This window comes from Lactuca sativa, chromosome 7 (assembly GCF_002870075.4).
Source record: "Lactuca sativa cultivar Salinas chromosome 7, Lsat_Salinas_v11, whole genome shotgun sequence".
NCBI lineage: Eukaryota > Viridiplantae > Streptophyta > Magnoliopsida > Asterales > Asteraceae > Lactuca > Lactuca sativa.
The window spans coordinates 118,413,099-118,435,238 of NC_056629.2; the positions used below are offsets into that span (position 1 = coordinate 118,413,099).

Genomic DNA, 22,140 nt, shown 5'->3' on the forward strand with positions numbered 1-22,140 from the left:
ATCCCAAAATTAAGTCTAATTAATTTCTGATTAAATATTACTATTTCTAATTAATATATTATTCTCATAATATATTAAAAAAAATATTTATTTCAATTTATTAATCAAATAATAAATCAACATCTTTCTCCAAAATCATCATTCCCAGTTGCTAGTCTTGAGGGAAACCCAAAAGGACTGTCCTACTGTCAATTCAAGTATATACCAATTATAGTTATGGGCTTAGACACCTAATCTAACAACCTTTATTACAATAGCTCAAGTATTTATGAACTAGATTTTTCAGTTATAGGATTCCCTAAGAGCATCTTATCAAACAAGGATACAATTCTTTTACACAAAGTTTTATATCACAAACCATCCAAGGTTAAAGTTTTTGGGAGATTCGTAGCTAACTTATATGTGGGTAATATCCGTAACAAACACATCCATCTGCAGTGACGGATGACCATCTCTCTCAAAATCTTAATACGTTTATTACCTTGTCACATATACTAGAATTCACGTTTTAAAATTATATTACAAGTTAAATATAACCTGTAAACTATGCATAAAATTACAGAATAGAAGATTGATTCCAGATGATATCCTTTAAACTACACCCGTTAAAAAAGGGTTTCAAAAATATTAGAAAAAAATCAAAATAATATCTTCCATTTGTAATTTGATAAATCAAAATAAAAGCCCTTAAAATTTTCGATAATCCCCAATCTCAATACAATAAAAATGCTTCGAACCTTTTAAAACAAATCAAAACCATTTTGAGAAAAATATGTTGCCCGCCGCTTTCACCCTCTCCCCCGATTTGGCCTCTGGCTGAATACTTGGCCGTTGTAATGGCTCTTGCCTTCGCCTGTCCGTCACTTAGTCGACATATGTCGGCCGCCGGTTGTTGGTCCATTTGCGGTTTTGCCTCGTGTCGACTAGCTATGCGGCCTGCTCTCTGCTCTCTCGTTTATCGGTAGTTATTGTATGTCACTCCACTTACGCTTGCTTTTCTTTAACTTGATTTTCTCTTTTAGGATTGGAGCTACTTTACCCATTTACCCATTGTTTAATGTATATAGTTGGGGGTTAAGAACTTGGGGTGGGTTAGTTTTTCATTGACAAGAGATAGGTGGCGTGCAATCTCTTTTTTAAAAGATAAAATAATAGTATTAAATTTATAAAAAATAATATTGAATGATTAACTCTGAGATGTTAATTCTTATAGTTTTACAAATAATAATTATTGATTGTTCAATATGTTCATTGTGTGATAGATCTTATATAATTCTATATGTTGATAATTATTGATTGAATTTTCGTTAACTAATTTGATGTGTTTAATTCCTAATTTGTTTTCTATGATTTTAGATTTTTTGTTTACTGTTTTGTATCATAAGACAATTATGGAAAATTTTGTGCATTCACTTCACATAATTATCTGAATATAAATACATATATACCAATACAACAAATAAATTTGGTTACGGCTCCCATAATATTTATGCTCTAGTTCCGCCCCTGTCCATGTGTAATCAGGACTGGTTCACACATTGGGCACTAGGGACGACCACCCACAACCCATCACTTTAAGGGGCCCAAAAACTTTATAGACTATGTAACATTAGTATATTATGTCTAGTCTATTATTAAGAAAAAATAAAGATAAAATACATATATATGAGAATGAGCCAAATTCAAAGACCAAAATATTAGGGAGAATCAATAACATTCATATAATTTTTGTTGTTCATAAAAAAGGTACGTAGTTGTAATCAAAATGGAAGAAATCGAATTGAAAATTTGTAAAATGGCGACCTATGAAGCAATCAAGCAACAATACATTGGAGAAGTCAATTATGTCGTCTCAATTCCTAAAGTTCAATGATGTCACAAGAAATATATTGAACAGTTTGGCTACTTTATGTAGGTTTAAAGACATGTGAATGTGAAACAAAATTAATCTTGATAGTAATTTTTTTAGAATGACAAAGAAAATCAGATTTGTTGGATTCAAACCACTTACCAACCGGAGTGGAATAGATGGCAAAAAAAAGGTACATAAAGTTTTAAATGTGTCATTAAATTAATTACATGAAAAATCCACCGGTAAAACCTATTGACCCACGAATTACTCATGCTTTTAGCTATGGGCAAAGAGGTTTTTATTTGTGAACGAATGAAATGATTTATGTATAGATCTTGTTTGTTATGTATAATTAAAAAAACTAAATATAATAATATGAATACATTAAGAAAAGAATAATTATCTTATAAAAATAAAGTTTAGTCAATGTGTCATTAAATTAATTAGATGTAAACACGTCATTCAAAATACATATCATACAAAGTTTAAACATTAAAAATAGTGTTTACAAAATAGAAAACTTAAATATAATGAAATCTTAAATATACAATTATACTAGAAAATACTTTTATACGATGAAAACACATCTTAATTGAAAATTTTAAACAAAGAATGCATTTTGTGGGGAACAAACAAAAATTACATTTAGTTTGCCTTAATTATTTCATTTTATATATTCTCTCTTGGATATATATATATATATATATATATATATATATATATATATATATATATATATATATATATATATATATTATATATATATATATATACTAGTAAACTCATTTGGGCCGTGATAATCACCGCCCTAGAGAAATGTCTTTAAGCTTGTGTTAAGTGATTACAAGAAAACAGAATTTATAACGATAATATAAGTATATTCCTACATTTACAATTATATTAATGGATGTGCCAAAGATAAATGGAGTTTTTGGATGGAGATAGTGTCTCCATTTTCAATCTGAATATAACAAAAGGAATTTGTTTAGCATTTTTTCAAAGTGGCACTTCATATATAGACTAAGAAAATATGTTCATGAATATTTCATGCATGTCCATGCTTGTGTTAATAACCATTTACCTCCAACTCGGTAGCATCGAAAGTGTTGATAACAATTTACCTCTAACTCGGTTACATTGGGAGTGTTAATAATAACCACCCTAGCATGACACAAGGGCAACCTAGACCATACAGTCACCAACAACCCATCAAGAAAGAATTAGTATAAATTCTCTTTACAAAATAAAAACATGCATGTTATTATTGTTTTGTGATGTATGGTTTTGAATACCATACCACAAAGCCACGTATATCAGTTTTCTCCTATTGCCAAAGACCATCAGTTCAACTTCAGGCTCATTTGTGTTGTTGGCGATTACAATTGGGTCCGGTTCCTAATATGACTGATTAGATCATATTCCAAGCCTCCTTGTTTAGTGGAAAGATTCATATGGTTATATCACCAGAATATAATAGTAAACATGATATATTTAGTTATTAAAAGACAAAAAGACCCTTATTACATATACCAAAATAAAAACCCAAAAAATGATCATAAATTTGAATTACAGGCTTATTCGACTTTTGTTATTGAATTAAATTCCATTCTATGCCAACCACATATGTAATAACATTGTACTTTCAGAAATCTGCCCAATTATATAGCTATGTCATACACATGCCAGCCATTTGCGGCTATAATTTGATGTAATTTTCAAAGTATGATGTCCTAGTTAGTGAAAATTTGAAAGTGTAATGCTATAAAATGTTGCGAGATCATCAATGTAGCCCTAAAATGCACTTTTCTAACACCATTCAAATTTTGTCTCTTTATCTCCGTCTTGCCCGACTATAGGTAAGATCCCAAAACTTTTAAAGTAAAATCATGTGAGCTTCTTACAACATGGGGATCATGCAAGAAGATGTATCATCTTACTTTTTTGATGATTAACAAACAAATTATTAAAATTTCTTACCATTGTTTGTCATCACCAACCAAGAACATCTAAGTGCACTTATTGCTAACAGTTACCTTACAATTACTTTTAAAAAAAAGAAAAAAGAAAAAAGAAAACTGGTAATAAAATATACTCTTTTAGCCGGGGCATTTGAACTGTAGCATTAAGAATTGAAAACCATTAAGAAATAACATTAAATAAAAAGTAGTTGAAAAGGTTTTGTGGAAATTTCGTTGTAGGTATGAACAAAAATGCTTTTTATTGTTATTATAACCAACTATTCTTATATTTTTCATAGATATATAGGTTTCACCCAGGCTACTTGCTATTGTTCCTTTGTCTTCTATTCTCAACTCATATGAAAACGTGTCGTGGTCACTTGTAAAAAAGATTAAAGCTAAGTAAACAATTTCTGTTAAACATTATTTTAAATGAAACAACTAAAACTTAATATTAATAGAAAATGCAGTTGTGTATATTAAAAGTTAGTCTGTAGTAAAGAATTTATAAGTACCTTATTTATTGAACATTAGATTAATTAAAAGACAACCATTATGTAAAAGTTGCAATGACCTAATGTGTTTATGGAGTTAGATCAATACCAACACTTGATTTACCTTAAAGACACTATGTTCCTCTGTTTCATGTCAAATACATGAAAACTTTTATGAGAATGAGTAGTATAACAAAATTAGAATGTGACACTTAAGAAAATCACCTCTTACTTTCAACAGCTGGTTGAGGGAGTATATACATAACAGTTGGGTCGGAAATTGGGAGCCATGATGGAGGCGTGATGAAGAAAAGATTCATAAGATAGAGTCAACATACCTGGAATAGACATGCCCAAAGTGGTAATCACAATCAATCCTCCAATAATCAGCGCAAATCAAGGTAGGTGGAAAAAACATGGATGGAAAAGAAGAATTTCCTAATCCAAACACATACTCTTAACTTTTCACCTGATGTGAACTTAGGTGTAGAGAGAGAAAACATGAATAAGGAAATCCAAACATTTGTTAAAAAACATAATTAGGCTCACCTCTAGATACATTACAAGAACACAAGATCGGTAAATGAAATGATCAGACTCGGATTTCATGTAGGCATTTCATCAAAAAGTTTGTTTAATCTCATCTACAAAAGTATCTTTAGTTGTCAGGACAACACGATTACAAGTAGGAGAGAAAGTGGTCGGAGTAACATAAATGTGCATCATCTGTAAGAGTTCATGTACCATTACCAAGTGCTAAAAAGAAACTGAAAAAAGGATCCAATAGAGCTCGCATGTTTTCTGTTAGCTGCAAATGGGTAAGAGATGGCCATAAATAACAATTTGTTAAAAAAGAAGAAATAGTTTGTGTTTTACTTCCTAGCCAAACAACAGGAAGAGTTTGTCTAAAATCACCACCAAAAACAACCACTTTATCACCAAAAGTAGTTGAACAATCCATTATATCTCTAAGTAGACTATCCAAGGCTTCAATTGCAGATTTCTTTGCCATTATAATCAATTTACAAATTCTGATAAGCATCGCTAAAGAGCTTTGTTTACTAACCTTATATACAAACCCTTCAGCCACAGCCACATCTAAATCTGCAGAGAAGAGGGGAAAAAATCTAAAAAAAAAACAATTTTTAAAGCAGGTCAAGAACCTTAAATTCAACAAAGAATCAGTTAATAAGATGAAGATACCATGAAGGGTGACAGATAATTTATACCTGAATTCAAATTGTTGACAGTGTGCTTCCTCTGGTCTTCATCTGTGGCCAAAAACCTTAATTTCAAAAGAAAATGAAGATAAAAATGAAGCCTCTTGAAATCGTTGAACAAAAAAAAGGTTAAATTCTTCATCCATTCTTCTCAGCGAGAGGGTTTAATTAAGGAGGAGGAGTTAATGAATTAAAGCGAAACCACTAGGTTAGATCTCGTCTGTGATCCTTGGGCTTGTTAATTGAGAGAGAAACCCCTACTATCGATCGTGGCCTTCATTGAGTGCATTTTTTGCTGGTTCACCGAAGCTAATGATTTGAGATCTTCTACCTTAACCGCTTAATAGCAGTCTAGTCTCTTCTGGGTATGAATCTGAGCCTTAGGAAGTGGAGAACCAAGGTACCGGTAAGGGAAACATAAATTAAAACCATATCAAAATTATGAGCTTGGTTGTAGCAGACCCTCCATCAACATCGAATGATATATAGAATTTACATGCCTGCAATTTAAAATATGAAATATAATTGGGCTAAAAACCCTTCAATAGCAAGTCCCATGAAAAAAATTGAACTCATCTCACCTGCCTTTTTCATTTTCTGAAAATCAATAACCATACCGGACTATTCTTAATTGTTAATCGCTCAAATCGTCTTCTTTAGCTGGCCCGGACCAACGGGGAAATCTTGAAAACCACATATATCGATTAATCCCAAATTGCAAACAACAAATCACCAGATTAGAAAATACATACCCTAATAAACTTTAAAAGTTATTTCTTAGATTGAACATGTATTAGTTACGGTGAGAAGAAGGAGAGGAAAAACAAGACTGAGAGGATAGAGTAAGGTGTGAACTGTGAAGAAGAAGAGACTCAAAGGATAGACATATTTGTCAAAGCTGGAGGTGTCGTATAGAGTAAAGGCGGTGCAATATAGATCTACCGATGAAGCAACACATTTCATAAGGGCGCCTAAAACAAAGTAATAGGTGGGGCGCAACTTTGGAAGAACATCCAACAATTAAATATGCAGACGGGCACATGAGAGAAGCATTGAGGCCAGGAAAGTTAATGGTGAGGCGGTGGGTCATAACAGTGTACGTTAAAAATGGCTGCACAATGCCTGTTCTATTGGAGGAGGAAGAGCGTATCGACACGGATTTCAATTGGCATCTTCAATCATAAAGTAAGATTCACAAACACACAAAAGCTCCATCTATATCTACAAAGGAATGGGTATTCTGAAACATACTAAGTGACCACCAACCAACATAGAAAAAATTATGCATAAAGCAACAAGAAACACAGATAGCAAGTCTATTTCCAAAATCATGTCCATTTCAAGGTGGCTCCATTTCAATGGTGAACAATTACTTGACCATCATTTGGTCTAGCCTTTTCATCGAACACCTAATCTGCAGCCACCAAATAAAGTTTGATTATCTTAAAAGTTCTAACAAGTTGAAAAACTTAACATAAGTAAAAGTATAAAGATTCAACAATTTCATTTTTTTCCAAATAAATAATCCAACAAAATTAATCAAGTAAAAAGTTTGCAAGTGGATGATCTAAAAACCTTTAGATAGAACTTACTGAGAGATGGTTATATTCATTGATAGGTTTAGGGCTTGAGTTGGAGAGAAGGATCAGTTGCAAAACTTCAAAGTAATTGAAACGAAAGTTGCAATTCAAACTTTGATTCTTGGATTATTTGGAAAGACAAAGTTCCACCTCTTGATAAGGCGGTAACATGCGTTATTGGCTACCAGACTCTAGCGACTCAGTAGGCCCAATATGTGACGACATTAGCTATCCATAACCAAAACAAAAATCGTATCCTTTAATTTACATGTGAAGGAAGGAGAAGGCGACTCATCGAGGCGACAAAAGGGGAAGCATGTGTAAGCTGTGTGCCATAGCATCATGTTCTCCGGTATGACGTAGAATGTCTCGAACCTATGTCTACCGCATATACAGTGAGGAAAGTGTGAGATCATCGATGGTATCTGGAGAGAATGGTATTATAGCCAAGAGAGAGAGATAGAGATAAAAGGAAACATAAGTCGGTGACACGCAACGAAAACCGAAGCAGGAGGTGGCGATAAACGGAACGACGTTGGAATCGAGAGAGTGACTCGCCTTTAGGCAGCTAATTGTGGCGGTGGTGTGAAAGAGGAAAGCAACTGATGTAAATATAAGTTAGGTTAAAATTAGCCGCCAAGACCTTTCTTACCGGAGAATCTTGTGTAAGATATGTTAAAATTAACCACCAAGACCTTTCTTACTGGAAGAAGTAAGCAGCTCGATGACGTGCACTAAAGTAGAAATCCTTAGCGCATATATATATATATATATATATATATATATATATATATATATATATATATATATATATATATATATATATATATATATACAAGCCGATTACCCGTGCGAAGCGACGAATACAAATAGTTTTATAGAGATGATTAATAGTTTTGCGCAAATAATTTATCGGACATCCAACTTTCAATCATAGGTAATGAGACGTGTAAAATAACCAAAAATTAGTTTTTTTTCGTTGTTTGTTCCCTTTTGGTTTGAGTATTCTGTTTTGGGTTTTACTAAGAAGTGTCAAGAACCAAAGTTTAGTTTTCTTTTGGTCATGCAACTTTATTTTCATGGTTTGTACCATGATAATTATAAAATTTTTAAATTTGTTAGTAGTTGTATCCAGCTTAAAAAATAAACAAGGCCAATTATTAAATTTTAAATATGTTGATCGTTTAATTTATAATAATGCTTTTAAAGAATAACTTCATGAATATATATAAACATGTAGAAAAGTTGTTTTAAATTTAGTCTTGGTTAGGGTAAATAAAAATTCAAATAATCAATAGATAATTTCTTCATAAAACTATAATATTTGCCATTTATAAAAACCCGTCTTCTAAAGTGATAGGATACATCTCAAATCAGACTTCATTAAGTACAATGGAACACATAAAAATATATAGTTAGTGAATAACTCAATCAATTTATAACACATAAAAATGTGTACTTAGTGAGTAACTGGATCAACTTTCATTTGACAAATAAATAAAAATAAAAATAAAAATAAAAATAAAATAAAATAAAATAAACAAATAAAAAAAATAATCACTTCATTTGACAATTACAAAATAAATAAATAAATAAATAAATAAAATAATGATGCAAAGGGCAAAACTATTCTATTCTTGGCACATATATGTTACTCATCCAAATTCCAGCCCAGTCACACCAGCAGCAACTCAAAGAAACGTTTGCATCCATCTTGCACACAGTGTGTGCGAAAATAAAATAGAGAATAAGAAAATGTCACAACTATTTCAGTTTCTCCGCAAAACTAAAAATAAAGTAGACAATTTACCACTTGGAGACATAAATATTGTTTTCTTAAAACAACGAAATGAGATAAAATAAGAAACGATGATGTTTAGTTTTCTCAAAGCTTTAAAAATAAAACTATTCTCTTTTTTTATTCCTTTAAATATATTATTCAAAATTTAGCTATTCAAAAACAATTCATACTAAATTGCATCCTTAGAAATGCAACAAAAAGCAAAAATAAAAAACCAAAAGCACAATCTACTTATGGATTTTAAATTAAGCTGTAAGAAAAAATAATGTCACAATAACCTTGAAAAAATGAAATAATCAGAAGCTGAGACTTTTTTGAGGGGCATTATGAGTGTTTTTTTAATGTAGTCAAACCTTTGGGTACCTGCAACTCGTAATGTTCACATCAAACCATAGAAAAATCAATTCAAATTTTGACAAACAATAAAAAACATCAAAATTAATAACAAAAATATGGTATTAACGACAAATTATTCAAAACATTTGATTTGACTCCTTTGTGAAGAAATCATTCATGGATGCTACTTAATAAACCCAAATTAAGCACCAAGTCAAGAAAGTATAGCTATGTATTTCCACAAACAATTTTGAAAATACAAAAACTAATCACAAATTTGCTTTGAAACACATGATATTGAACATAACTATGTGTCCTATAGACCTATACAGAAACACATACTTCTCATTGTCATGAATAAAAAACAAATTTTGAGAGAGAGAGAGATAGAGAGATGGATGAAGGCATTACCATTATAAACACGGTTGTATCCCCAGATTCTGTTTCCTTTCATCAACATCATGAAGCACCCCCTTGATTCTCTCCTATTAATGAAATAAATCATAATAAAATATCTATAATCATAACCAAACTTTTAGATCGAATAGAAAAAGAAATGATATAAAAAGGGTCAAATATACATCAACCTGAAACCAGTTTCTGATATATAAATATTAGAAAAAGTCAGCAGTTTAGTTGAACTCCCACCAAATCCTAATTTCTTTTCCATAAATCCATGAAATAGTAGACTTATTCATTAAGTTATGTCTGTTGTCCCGGGACAAATCTGAAATGTAACTCCAATACTCCATATCCCATACAATTTCCAATTGTTGTGCACATCCTACAGAGAACAAAAAAAGAAAAAAAAAATAACATGAAAACATAAACGAATCTTGTAAGTTATCAAAATATGAAGTAAAAGAAAAAAATGTGATCAACAGATACATGTGGTAGGGGAAGTCAGAAGCAGAAGGGAAAATATGAAATGCAACTCCAATTCAGAAAACGGTCATCATATTTGAAGAATCATAACCGATAAGGATAATATGCATATTTAGATTGAAGATATGCAACCTATGCAAAAATTAGAAAAAATTGTCACTTCAATTTCACAACTGACCATCTAAACATTAGAAAGACTGATGTGTAGACCAAGCAAAAATCAGAAGTGAGCATTCTACAAAAAGTTAAGTGATTAACTACATAGATTTCAGAAATCATAACAAATTACACTAATATAAGTAAAGAATTCACCAAATCGAGCAAAATAAATCAATACTTACTGGGATTCGACATCAAGCATCTCGATGGAGGATCAAATCAAGGGTATCGACCTATTCATTGCCCATATAGTTGTATTTGAGGTATTTCTTTAGATGAGAGAGAGAGAGAGAGAGAGAGAGAAAGAATAGATAAATTAGAGGATTTGATCAAGTTTTTTTCTCCAATCGATACCCTTTTCCCCTAAATCACCATGAATGAATGGCCCTGTCCCAACAACAGCAAGGGCTGTCCTTTTTTCCAATAAAGCCTGAAACAAATAAGAAATCGTCATTAGATTATGTACATAAGTAGAGGAATGAAGAAATTAAAGGTTTATAGTATTTAAGAGAAAGGGGAGAGTTAAAGGAGAGAAGAGAAGGCATGTTTCTTGTAGATATGGAGAGAGACGAAGAGAGAGTTAGAGATGTCTGGGGTTCGGGTTAAGATGAAGGAGAGAATTCGGGTGTGTATTTATAATTCAAAAGGAACAGATGGATCAGATGTAGGTTAGTGAAAATATGGAATTCGGGTAACTGGTATGGTTATCCATGATGGCCATGGAACTGGAGAGCATCTAGAGGAGATAGATTTGGCAATTGACAGAGGATCATTTGGCTTACCGATCAAAGCATAGCGACCGCAAAATCGTTTTAGGTTTTTTAGTGGTGATGGAGTTCACCAAAACCTTAAAAATACGATGAGAGAAACTCTGATGAGAATGGATTTGGGATTAAGCTGTAGCGACACTGACTGATGGTAGCGGTATATTGTGGTTTTAGAGAGAGATATATCAGCGAAGATGGTTTAGTGGTTGTGGGGCGATGGTTTCTAGAGGCTGAGAAGGATAAGGAGAGATGGTGATACGATGATTTATATATGCCAGAGCTGATAATGACAGCAAATGGGAGATACGACGATAGTTTGTTTGGAGATGACTGGTTTGTACCATTGTGTTATTGACTATATATATATATATATATATATATATATATATATATATATATATATATATAAATATATAAGGAGGGCAAACCAAAATCACAATATTTGACTCGATCAAGGATTAAAGGGCGGGGTCAAATCCTGATATGAAGGTATTAGGCGAAAACTTGGGAGATTGTTGGGATAAGGTGATATTCGGTCAAAACATTGCATAAAGTGATTGTATGTATTGTAGTTTAGTTTGTAGCTCTTAAAATTCGGCAAAATGTTGTAAATGCTTTTTAAGGTACAAAGATATATATATATATATATATATATATATATATATATATATATATATATATATACCTTAATAAGCATTTAGCCTTAAATGCTAAATTTTAAGAGGTACAAGCTTTTATGCAATATATACAAGAACTTAATGCATTATATAATAGATAAATCCTATATGGTCAACATCTGAATTAGTCAAGATAAGAATGGATCCGTTTACCCAATTTCTTTTTTTTTTTGGAAAATATCACGGCTTTTGACCTGGCACGCCAAAGAAATCGGTCAAACGTACACTTTATAGAGAATCATCACCCAACTCACCCAGTCACCACCTACATCCAATTCCAGAACGCAATCACCATCACCGATTACCATCAACATCCTCTCCCACTCCCTTTAATACCACCATAATATATAGAGGCTTCTCGCCACCATCCACAAACCAAAGCCAACACCACGACCAATTCCGTCTCTCACTCTCAAAATCTTTTGTCTTCTGTTTCTCTACCATGATTTCTCTATTACTTTTTTTATTCATACATTTGTGTGTTTATGTAGGTGTGTAGCTTGAATAATTGGTAGTCCGATTTTTGCCAACAATCCATCTCTTTTCTCTCTGTAAAATTGACCTCCGGTTGTTGCTTATCTATTCCACTTTTTGGTAGCCTAATTTGACATTTTCAATAAATCTTGCATTTGTTGTTAAAGAGGAAACTTGCTCGGAAAATTGGAGGCTCCTACTACCAAATTAAGTCACTAATGTACTTGGGTTTTCACTAAACGAGGGTCGCTAAAAGAGGTCAACATTAGAAATTATGTTCTCAAAGTCAAAGGTAATATGTATATTTTGCAAGAAAATATGTCAATTATTCATCTCTCTATGATAGCTAGATGTAGCCAGAAAATACGTCACTCATTCATCACCACGTTGATGATTTTGTAGATTTCTAGGGTATATTTTGTCTTTTTCTCTGTAATCACAAAACCGCTTTATTTCTAAATTCTTTATGTTTGTTTTTTAAAAGCTCTTTTTTTTGAAGGTTAGTACACGAGTGATTATGGAGCTGTCGTGGGTTGCCATAACCATTAGTAAAGATTGTAAGAGAAAATGTAATTCAACACAGAGACTAAACTTCAGAAGCTGGAACAAATTTGTATGAGGCAAATTTATTTTCAAATGTTTACTTCAAAAGTGGATTTTTCTAATTATTGTTTTGTTTGTTGTTAGATGCAGTTTTTATAACATTATATTATCTCTAAGCAAATGCAGGTGTGTGAGGAAAATAGATGTGTGAGTTTTACTTTTTCACTAAAACTCATGTGATTTAAGTAGTTATTTTCCTTTTTTTTACTATCTACTTATAGACTATCTTATCCTTTCCTTGCATATGTAAATTGTATTTAGGAGATTTAACACACAGGTTCGACTTTTATACCACTCCAACCTCCTACTTTGCTCTTTTATATGTTTTTTTGTTGGTTTATTTCATCCTTTTTATATTTTTTTGCACCACACTCTGCTTTTAATTTTTAACGATTTTTGTGTGTGTTTAATTTTTTTCACGGATTATTTGGATGTGGGTTTTAGATTAATGCTAAAGATAGTTGTGATATGAGTTTTGGACATTGATAGGTATTGCCTCAATAGCTTGAGTACATCAGGCCACATATGGACCATTCATGACATTAATAGGTATATTCACTATTTGTTGTATTATTTTTCTATAATTAACTAATTAGTCAAGACAACTGATGATATTTGTGTCAATTTACCATGGAAAATGGAAAATGGACATTTGGGTCGGTATACCATATGATTATTTAGGATATTTAGTATAGTTTGATCAAAAGCATCTATAATCTTACTATTTTTGTTTCATTATTGTTTCTATTTTCCTTTTACCCAGGACAATAAAGTTATGGTTAGAAGCTGGCACTCTCCCAAGTCTCAATGCTTCACCATCCAAATGTTGTGATGAAAGATGCTTTATGGAGGACATAAATAGTATATCTTGAATAACAAGCTACTTTGTTTCATTCTCAAAGTTGGGTGTCATGTTAGGGTCCCTAATCTTACTTCTTGATTGATCTGAGTTTCTATTATTGGGGATGAAGCTAAGATTGTTTATAGAGGTAGCATCGATAAGTGATGATCACCAGAAAGTCATCCCTCATCTTTTTGTAAGAGGTTGCAATTTCCATTAATTTCTATTTTGCAGACATCGAAGGGAGAGCAGGCCATGATGGTTATTGGTTCAACATTATTATTTTGCTTATTTTGCTCGATGTTTTTTCGTTTTAATACTTGAATTAATCATATCACTTAGTATTTCTATTAGTTGATTAAATTTATTTGTAATTTTGTTTTTTTTGTAAAGGATATTATTTTTTGATTGACTATTATTTGATCATGTAGTTTTTGTAAGATTAAGTTGGCTGGTTTGGACTTTGGGCTTGCTGTAAGAATGGGTTATTGTTTTTGGTTGTTGTGGTCTATTAGATGAAGATTTAGTATTATAGGAGCAGTTTTAGAAATTTTATTTCACTTCCCAGGTTAATTCAAAAAGATGGGTTATAGTTTTTTTATAGGCTTACAAAACATGAACTCTAAGTGTTTGACAAAATGTCTCATCAAAACTCTACACTCAATCTCTCAACCTGGTATCCATTTATCTTTCCCATTTTCTATCGACTTTTGAAACTATTTTGGTTGTTTTATTTTATTTTATTAGTTCTAAATTTTGCAGATGGATAGTTATTTGATTTTTCTCCAATGGAACTTTAGTCAAGGGAACCAGTTAGTTACATGGTTGAGAATTTCACACTGAACCAAGGCTAAAAGGCATAAAATGTGAAAAATTTTAAAATGTCATAAATAATTTTTTTTAAGTCGGATCAACACAATATCTTTCCCAACAATTTTTTTAAGTTGTATCAACACAATATCTTTCCCAACATTTAGTTTAAATGTTTGTACTTTATTTTAGGCTATAAAATCACATTTTTTGGTTATATTTTTCATTTAATGATAGTCCTTGAAAACATGGTATCTTTTTTTTTCCTTTTTTTCTTGACTTAAAGAAATGGGTTAGTTTCCAAGTTACAAGTTACTATTTTCCAAAGCAAATTAGATGTCACTGTTATGCAATTACCTTTTCATTACCTTCATGTCAAAGTTGGATGTTCAATCATATATTTTTCCGAATTGAAATAGTTGTTGAAAGAAACTGTTCGCACCTGTCGCTTGGCGCGGGTAAACGACTAGTGTATATATATATATATATATATATATATATATATATATATATATATATATATATATATATATATATATATATATATATATAGGTAGAGGTTCATTTGAGACCAATATTATTTTGTGAGACAAGGGGACAACATTTCAGCCTTTGATGAAAACTGATCCTATGGTTCTTAAAAAATGTGATTAAGGCTAATATGTCTGATTAGTTAATTAGGGACAAATTAGTCATTGTTAGGTTAAAGATACCAAAACCGGTTCTTGTACCAAAATTACTACCTTAGTTAACGAAATCAGATCTTTATCGCACCGAATCTTCAAATCTTTGACCAAGTATCCAGGATCTTATCGCATATATCAAAATCGCTACTATGAGATCGAATTTTTCGTTGATCGATCAATTATCATCTGTTATCAAAACTGCGATTATCAAAATCACGTTTTTAGTGTTTTGCGACTTCATCTTTCATTCTTCAACCATTTTCTTCATCATCTGGAAATGATCATCAGATATATGTCGATTTTCAACAAATATGCTTCATCAAATCACATATATCAACAAGTTATCATAAAATTATGATCGAATTTTAGCATCTTGATCATCAATTTTCAACAAACAAAGTTAGTTTTTGTTCTCTGATATTCAATTTCAGCAATTCTTCATCACATCACATTTATTTAGCTGTTTGAGATCTATTTGAGCACTTTCAAGATTTAAATTCTATTTAATAGATTTGTGATTTCTGTAATATGCCAAGATTTGACTTTGAGCACTTTGAAGGTTTGATTTTCTCTTACATTATACATGTACTCTACCTGTTTGATGAAAGTCTTGAATGAATAAAGAGTCTGATATATCACTCCTTCCTTCCCACCCTTAAACTTTTTTACTGTTTAATGATATTGACCCCGAATTCCAAGATAATTTTTCTTAACTTAGTGATGACTAGTGTACTTCTTCTTTTTGTCAGTGATTGAAGGACATACAACTATCATCGATGCAAATGTTCAGTGCATATGTTGGAAGAAGCATATCATCCATATATTGCCACCATTAATTAATGATGAGAACTTCAAGAAGCATATTGACATGTTGGTTTCAATGGTGTTTGGTCCATAAAGAGTTAAAGTAACTAAGAAGTTAATGGATGATGAAGACTTGGTTCATCTTTAGAATCAAATCTGTTATGAAGATGTTGGTTTAATTTACTCCCTGCACTCTCTTTATTTCTTTCTTGATGAAATTGTTCTCTACATTTGTGCAACTTTAAACATTGTTATTGCAGCAGATATATATCTTAATACCCATAAAACCCTTGTCACAGTGTAAAGTGGTACATACAATTATGAAATTAGCTAAAACTTTCATGTTTTCTATCATTAAAATTTTTTAGGTAAGTCTTGAATGGAACTGTAGAGAATGTGGCTCGATAATAATTTCCTGGAGAGTCTCATTCTATGTAGTGGGGTGTTGTAAATTTGCTTATATTTGTTTCTTGTTTGGTTTCAAGTGATGTATTTGAGGTAATTGAATAAAACTATAACACTATATTCTAAGTTTTTACTTTTACACTGGTATTTACAGATAAACTGTGTATTATTTTAATTTTCTTACATATATATTGTTGTATTCTAGTTCGATATTTGATGTTCATATAATCATTTAGTGTTACATTCTATTTAGAATGTTCTACATATACAAACAACCTATAACATTATTCTATAAGAATATTAAGTTGTATCTTGAATATAGACAACCTAAATAAATTATTCTATTAGCATGTTATGTATATTCAGAATATTCAATATAACATTAGAATCTTATGTAATATAAGTTCATATTATATGTTATAATACAATTTAGAATATTACACTTTAATATCGTAATATTCCATACAATTTCATAATATTACATATCAATTAACAACATATTATTAAATATTCTAACATTGTGATATATTTTTTATAATACAAACTTGAAATTTAGTTTTTAATCTATGGGGTTTTTAGAATACGTTTCAAATTCCAAAGAAAAGTTTGATATTTATCCTAAAAGTGTTCATTTCATTTTATAAACTTATATGTTTCTCACTGGTTTAAAATGTTTATTAGTCTAGGTTCCTACATATTATTTGGTTTCCTACACACTTGAAGGGAATGATGGTCTGAATTAGAATATTTCATCTTATAATATAATATTACATCATATTAAAATTTTTCAGATTATTACACATTAACATTATAAACGTTTCATTTCTATAAATCAATTTTTTTCTTTAGACTATTATATATATATATATATATATATATATATATATATATATATATATATATATATATATATATATATATATTCCTTTAACACTATAAATTATACATTCAGAATATTACATAATATTACATATAATATTAGAATCTTACATAATGTAAGTTAATTGTACAAGTACAACATACTTTTAGAATACTACGTTTAAATTTCATAATATTACAAATAACTTCATAATATTATATATATTAACAAGACATTATAAAAGTATTGAATATTTTGAATAGCTAGATTAATATCATATTATTGAGCACTGAAAAAGCCAAAATTTAATTAGGCATTGTTGTATTAGAATATGATGCATATAACTTAGAATATCATAGAATATTATTCTATTAAAATATTCTACATATAGATTATAAAACCCTATAACTTTATTTTATTAGATTATAAACATCATACATCATAAACTACAACATTATAATGATTTTAACCATCATACACTTTACTTATAAAATGTATCTTGAATAGCGACTTAAATTCTAAAAAAGACATGAACATGAATTCACGATAACAAACAACATATAAAATTATTCTATTAGAATATTATACATATACTTATTATAACATCAAACATACAATATTATTTTGATGGATTTTTTTACATAGAGACTTTAATTTTAAGCTCGTCTAATATGTGAAAGATATTACTACCATTACATAACATAAACTACAAAATTACATGTATTATCATTTAAAATATAACTATTGTTCAACCACAATATTGTTTTATGAAATATTCACCAATCTTTAAACATTCAAACAATAACACTATTATTTACCAAACATTCAACCATACATGTTAATCAAAATATAGAAAATATAGCCAATATTCAAAGAGAAAAAGACTCCAAATTTATTAACCATTAAATTCTTGCAAATATTTTATCAATTTGATCAACAATCTTCATTTCACTGCATCTCTTCATACACCAGGTTAAGATGCTTTAGTCGGTCAGATTTTGCAAATTCCTTAGCTTCATCAATTAGTTTATATGTAGGTTACCATCCAATTTGGCTGCATCATGAAAAGTAAAATCAATGTAAACAAATATTTATCAAAACAAAATACCCAAAATATACAAACTACAGTTAAGTAATAACAAAAATCAAATGTTTTGTAACATTCTAAGAATATCATTCACCGCCACACATTTCCAAACTTCCATCAATTCTATTTTTGGATATCTTCTTATGCTTTCTTTTCCATCAATCTTTTCCCTCTTCATCTTATACCATAGGTTCTTCAATATTTTTTTCTTCTTATTTTATCTGCATTAAAACATATATCATAACTTTATTAACACAAAAAAACTAAAACAAATGCATTATTTCCATAAGTTAATATAAAATCAAATATAAAAATATGTACATTCTAAGAATAATCAACATCGTGAAAAGAAGAATATAACACTTAATAATATGTTGACTTAGAGTATTTATGTCAAATATCCATATACATTAATGTGTTTAATGTTATACATTGTCCTTTATTTCACGTTCTGATAAAGATCTATCACTTGAACTATCATTATTTTCTTAATTTTAGTATCAAATTAAAAACATATTTTGCTCTTGATTGAGTCATTCTTGTCACTTGATATGCATCAAAACATACACCATTCTTCTATTAGAACAAACTACTAGAATATTCACACTAAATACCATAAACCAGAATAATACATGAATTTGTTTATTAAATACTTGAAAAAACTAGAATATTGCTATTATAAAGCGTTAAACTACATTCTAATAATAATCAACATCATAGACTCTCCAAATAAAATATAAAGAACCTTTCATTGAATTATACATAAAGTTATGATAAAATAAACTCTAGTATATTATAGTATTAACATTATTAACCATATACTTCATTTTATTAACAATTAATATTATACATTCTCCTAATAAAGTATAAAGAACTATTCTTTTAATAATACATCAAGTTATGATAAAAGAAAATATAGAATGTTAAATTGCTCTACAAATAGAATTTAACTATACACAATAAAGTCATTGGTGTATGAATTAGTTCTGATTTATCAAAGTAAACAGTAACATCCGATTGATCAATAAACTAACATTTGAAACCAAGTTTATGAAGTAACACCTAACTTAACAAATCAGAATAACTATAATATTAAGTTACCAAACACTATTTTACTAATATTTTTACTCGATCCTCGAAATAATCAAACAATGTAACATCTATATCAAATTAAGAAGTACATTATGACTTATCAGACTATCACGTAATAACAATTCATACTTTAAAATATATAGAATTTTGTATTGTGTGGAAGTTCAAGGTTTATATAGAAATCCAAGACTTTAACTGGTGCAAATATGTAGAATATGCTATCACACATTCAATTCATTAAATAATTTAGAAGTTAATCATCAGTTTGCAACCTGTTTAGCAAATGACTATTATACTAACATATGCAAAATATTGCACATTCCACAAAAATATGCAGAATATATAATATATTATATTAACATATGTAGAATACTATACATTCCATATTAAAATGTATAGAATAATAAAAATATCACACATTCATATTTTAAAATATCTAGCATATTGTACTTCATGGAACTGCAAGGTTAATGTAGGATTACAAGGTGTTTAACTAGTGCAGATATGTAGAATATGATACTAAAATATGTAGAATATTATGCATTCTCATTACAAATTCAAAGAATCAGTAGAAAATTAGACATTCAAATTTCAAAATTTAAAGAAATTTATATACAAAAAGATATAACACGGTTTATTCACATTTCCTTGGACTTCATTGACACATAAAAAAGAAAATTCTAGTTATTTGGAGTAGATATGAAGTGAAGTAAAAAAAGAGATATTATATAAGAATTAGAACATGAATCTGATTATGTTGAACAGTCATTCTTGAGATCTAGATCCAATTTCTTTGATTCTGTAATGCTAGGTGATTGAAAGCTTGATTATGGAACATAATCAGAATCACAAAATATAAAATATGAATCAAAGTGAATAAGAGGATTTTTAGGGTTCTTTAATCGCAAATATCTCATGTAATCAGAATAAGGGCAATCATAATAACCATGATAGGAATTTTATGTTTGAAAGAAAAACTTAATCTCGATTTACCAGTTCTTCAATCGAGACTGTAGATCAAGAAAAAAAAAAGGATTTTTAGTGTTCATCGAGGCGGAGGGTTTTGTGCGTGAGAAAAATGAAGAAAGGTTTGAATCATGATGCAGATAAATTATACTATTATACATTACCTGAAATGACTTAAGCTGAATTCAATTATGCATCCATTTGTTCGAAAAATAAATTTGGATTTCTTTTGATTCAGGAACAATTTGTGCTCGAGCGATTTTAGAATCAAAATCAGAATGAAAGGATGATAAAATCAGAGCATTCAAATTTGAATATGAAGGAAACATAAGATGTTGATGATCGAGATTGAATCAAATGGGTTTTAGTGTTCGTATCGAGGTTAGGGTTTTATGAATCAGAATGAAGAAGATTTAAAAGAACACCGCGCGTTTTTTACGACCTGAATGAAATAGAAAGTAAAATTCCATTCCTGCCCCTCCGTGCCTTATTCTAATCCTAGAGTTCCATTTAATTACAAAAATGCCACTGCCTACTTGTGCTTTCTTGTGGTTTAATCTGATTTAATTTAAGCCTTTGATTATTCAAAATGAGTGGTCAAGATTTGGTCTCTTTGTCTCACAAAATACTATTGTCTCATATGAACTTAACCCTATATATATATATATATATATATATATATATATATATATATATATATATATATATATATATATATATATATATATATAATTTGAATGGTTTTTGTCAACTATGGCCCTCATTCTTTAGTATTTTTGACACTTTTGGTGCTTGCAATAAAAAATTTTATACTTTTTAGGAACCTTTTAATAATTAAAGTTTGATCACAAAACTTTAACGTTTGACAACTTTGGTCTATTTTCTAAAACCTTGTTAATTCTTACCCTTTTAATTCTTTAGCCATTTAGACACTTTTGGTCTTTGCAGTCAAAACTTTTACATTTTTTTATAAAAAAAAAAAAAAAAAAAAAAAAAAAAACGGTCCCGAAAAATATCGGGTTTTTCACCTTTGCACTTTCTACGTCTGTCATTTTCTTCTTTTGCTATAATTTTTATATATTGGTCATCATATTTAATTTTTTTGGTTTTTCCTACACTCATCAAAGTCAACTAAAACAGTCAACAACAACGTCTATTAATCTATAAACAAAAACGACATTCAAATCAGGCGAACACGGCCCATGCGGAGTTTGACCACAAAACTTTAACGGTTTGACAACTTTGGTTCATTTTCTAAAAAATTGCTAATTCCTACCCCTTTAATTCTTTAGTTATTTTGACACTTTTCGTCCTTAAAGTCAAAACTTTTATATATTTTCATAAATAACACCAAAAAAATAATAATAATAATAAATGGAACGGAGCAAACCCGAGTTTTTCACCCTTGCACTTTCTACGTCTGTCATTTGCTTATTTTGCTATAATTTTTCTATATTGGTCATCATATTTAATTTTTTTTTTCCTACCTCACCAAAGTCAACTAAAACAGTAACAACAACGTCTATTAATCTATAAACAAAAACGACATTCAAATGAGACACACACGATCCATACGGAAATGGACAAAATATCTAGTTCATATAAAACACTACCTTAGTTATCCAACAAAAAGAAGTGCACGGGAAATTCGTGAATCCAAGCTTTTCGCGCATATTTCAGTAAGCCATTTTGTTTGTAGCTTGGTTAAATAATCTATATATTGTATTTATTTGGTGGGCTGGCCTCTTTTTATTTAAAACCACAATTGTAATCAAATAAAAGGA

At 29.8% G+C, this 22,140-nt stretch overlaps 1 long non-coding RNA gene across 1 annotated transcript; it reads left to right on the forward strand.

Annotated features, from left to right (window-relative positions):
• The first annotated feature begins 462 nt into the window (after window positions 1–462).
• On the forward strand, window positions 463–14,420 carry LOC122195100 (uncharacterized). The gene is made up of 3 exons (XR_006185079.2): window positions 463–970; window positions 12,703–13,355; window positions 13,570–14,420. It is a non-coding gene; the product is annotated as an uncharacterized LOC122195100 (long non-coding RNA).
• Window positions 14,421–22,140: the final 7,720 nt, after the last annotated feature.